The 2,500-nt window shown below is 49.2% G+C and overlaps 1 protein-coding gene across 1 annotated transcript in view; it reads left to right on the forward strand.

Moving 5' to 3' along the window:
- LOC143291012 (G-protein coupled receptor GRL101-like) overlaps positions 1–2,500 on the forward strand; it is a 194,853-nt gene that overhangs the window by 166,370 nt on the left and 25,983 nt on the right. The gene's annotated exons all lie outside the window — the stretch shown is intronic.

Raw genomic sequence — 2,500 nt, forward strand, 5'->3', positions numbered from 1 at the left:
TGGGGGGGTCGGGGGGGGGAGCGGTTGGTTTGGGGCGATGGGGCGCTTGCGGGGGTGGGGGGAGTGGTTGTGGAGGGCCTGGGTTGAGGGGGGGGTGGCGAGATGGGGGGGGGGGGAGGGTCAAAACCAGAAAGAACTGTCTCCACTATCCCCAACTATAGACTTCAAGAAGGAACCCTAATCTGTGTTAAAAGTGGTTGCAAGGGAAATTGGTTGGGGATTGTGGGGGGTGGGGGTGGGTTGCTGGGGGAGGGGTTGTGGGAGGTTGTTTGAGAGGGGGGGGGAGGGGGATCAGAACCAGAAAGAATTCTCTCAGCCATCAAGAACGAACCCAACTCCGTGTTGTGAGTGGCTGCATTGGAGAAGCGTTGGGGGTTGGTGTGTGTGTGTGTGTGTGTGGGAGGGGGGGTGGCTGCTTGGGGGGCAGTGGTTATGCAGAGGGGGGGGGGGGGGGAGGGGGTGGCGCAGAGGGGGAGGAGGGTCAGAACCAGAACATGTCCGCCATCCCCACACTAGACTTCAAGAACGAAACCTACTCCATGGCTACAAGCGAGAATGGTTGGGGATCGTGGGGGGGTAGGGGTGGGGGGGGGGAGAGGTTGGGTGTGAGGGAGTTATCGCGAGGGGGACTGGGAAGGGGGGCTGGGTGGAGTGGGGAGAACTCTCTTTTTGGCCATCCCCACCATAGACTTCAAGAACGAAGGTTGGGGGGCCTGGGGATCCGGGGGGCTTGGGTGGGTGGGGGGTTAAAGGTTGGAGGAATGAACAAACGAACAAAATTGTTTAAATGGTTAAAGAGGAATAAGCACAATGTTTTGTTGTTGTTGTTGTTGTTTACGCCCAACGTAGACTAGAAATGAGTGTGTGGAGGAGGGGGGTAGAGGAGGTGCAAGGTAGTGTGTGTGTGTGTGTGTGTTGGAGCTCATGTACGTTTATATGTATTTGACTGTGCTTTCATATCTGTGAAACTGCATGTTTGGTGCATTTCTGTTATGCATGTGTGGGTGTATGTGTGAATGTGTGTCTTCATGTTTTACATTTATTCGCTTATTTATCACCATTGTTGTCTTATTTTTTTATTTTTTTATTTTTTATTATTATCATTTTATTAGTCTTATTATTATTACTACTACTACCTTTTTCTATATTATAATTATTATTCATTTATTTATTTATCTATTTATGTAAGCTTATCTATTATTTATTCCCCCGGTTTTTTTGTTGGTTTTTTTGTTTGTTTTGTTTTTTGTTTTTGTTTTTGTTTTTTTCTCAAGGCCTGACAAAGCGCGTTGGGTTACGCTGCTGGTCAGGCATCTGCTTGGCAGATGTGGTGTAGCGTATATGGTTTTTGTCCGAACGCAGTGACGCCTCCTTGAGCTACTGAAACTGAAACTGAAACTACGCCCAACCCTCTGCGCAAAAGATTTCAGTAACAAACCCTGCCTACCCACTCCATGTGATGAATTGCTACAATGGAGAAGCGTTCGAGTTTGGTGTTGGGGGGAGGTGGAGGGGGGGTGGAGGCGCTTGGGGAGGAGGGGGGGAGGAGGGGTTTTGGGGCGGGGGGTGAGAGGGGGAGGTGGTCAGAACCAGAAAGAACTCTCTCGGCCATCCCAACTACAAGACTTCAAGAACAAACTCTACTTCGTGTTGTGAGTGGCTACAAAGGAGAAATGGATGGGGATTGTGGGGAGAGGGGTTGTGGGGGTTGGGTGGGGGGGGGGGGGGGGGGGGGGGGGGGGGGAGGGCTGGGGAGGAGGAGGATCAGAACTAGAAAGAACTCTCTTAGCCATCCCCGACCATTGGGGATTGTGTAGGGGCGTGGGGAGGGCTTGTTGGGGGGAGGGAGGGGGTGAGATGGGGAAGGAGTCTCAGAACCAGAACCTGTCCACCATCCCCGCCACAGACTTCAAGAGCCTGGAAACTTTCTTCTATATGTTGCAGAGCATTTAAACTTTCTTCTGTATGTTGTAGAGCAAGGAAACTTCCTGCTATAGGTTGTAGAGCAAGGAAACTTTCTTCTGTATGTCACAGAGCATGGAAACTTTCTTCGTGTTGCAGAGCAAGGAAACTTTCTTCTGTATGTCACAGAGCATGGAAACTTTCTGCTATATGTTGCAGACCATAGAAACTTTCTTCTTCGTGTTGCAGAGCATGGAAACCTGCTGTATGTTGCAAAGCAAGAAAACCTTTTGTATGTTGCAGAGCAAGGAAACTTTCTTCTACGTGTTGCAGAGCATGGAAACCTGCTGTATGTTGCAGTGCAAGAAAACTTTCTTTTGTGTGTTTCAGAGCAAGGACACTTTCTTTTGTATGTTGTAGAGCATGGAAACTTTCTGCTATACATTGCAGAGCAAGAAAAACTGTCTTCTACGTGTTGCAGAGCATGGAAATCTGCTGTATGTTGCAAAGCAAGAAAACTTTCTTTTGTGTGTTTCAGAGCAAGGACACTTTCTTCTGTGTGTTGCAGAGCTAGAAAACTTTCTTTTGTATGTTGCAG

Source organism: Babylonia areolata, chromosome 16 (genome assembly GCF_041734735.1).
Source record: "Babylonia areolata isolate BAREFJ2019XMU chromosome 16, ASM4173473v1, whole genome shotgun sequence".
NCBI classification, from domain to species: Eukaryota; Metazoa; Mollusca; class Gastropoda; order Neogastropoda; family Buccinidae; genus Babylonia; species Babylonia areolata.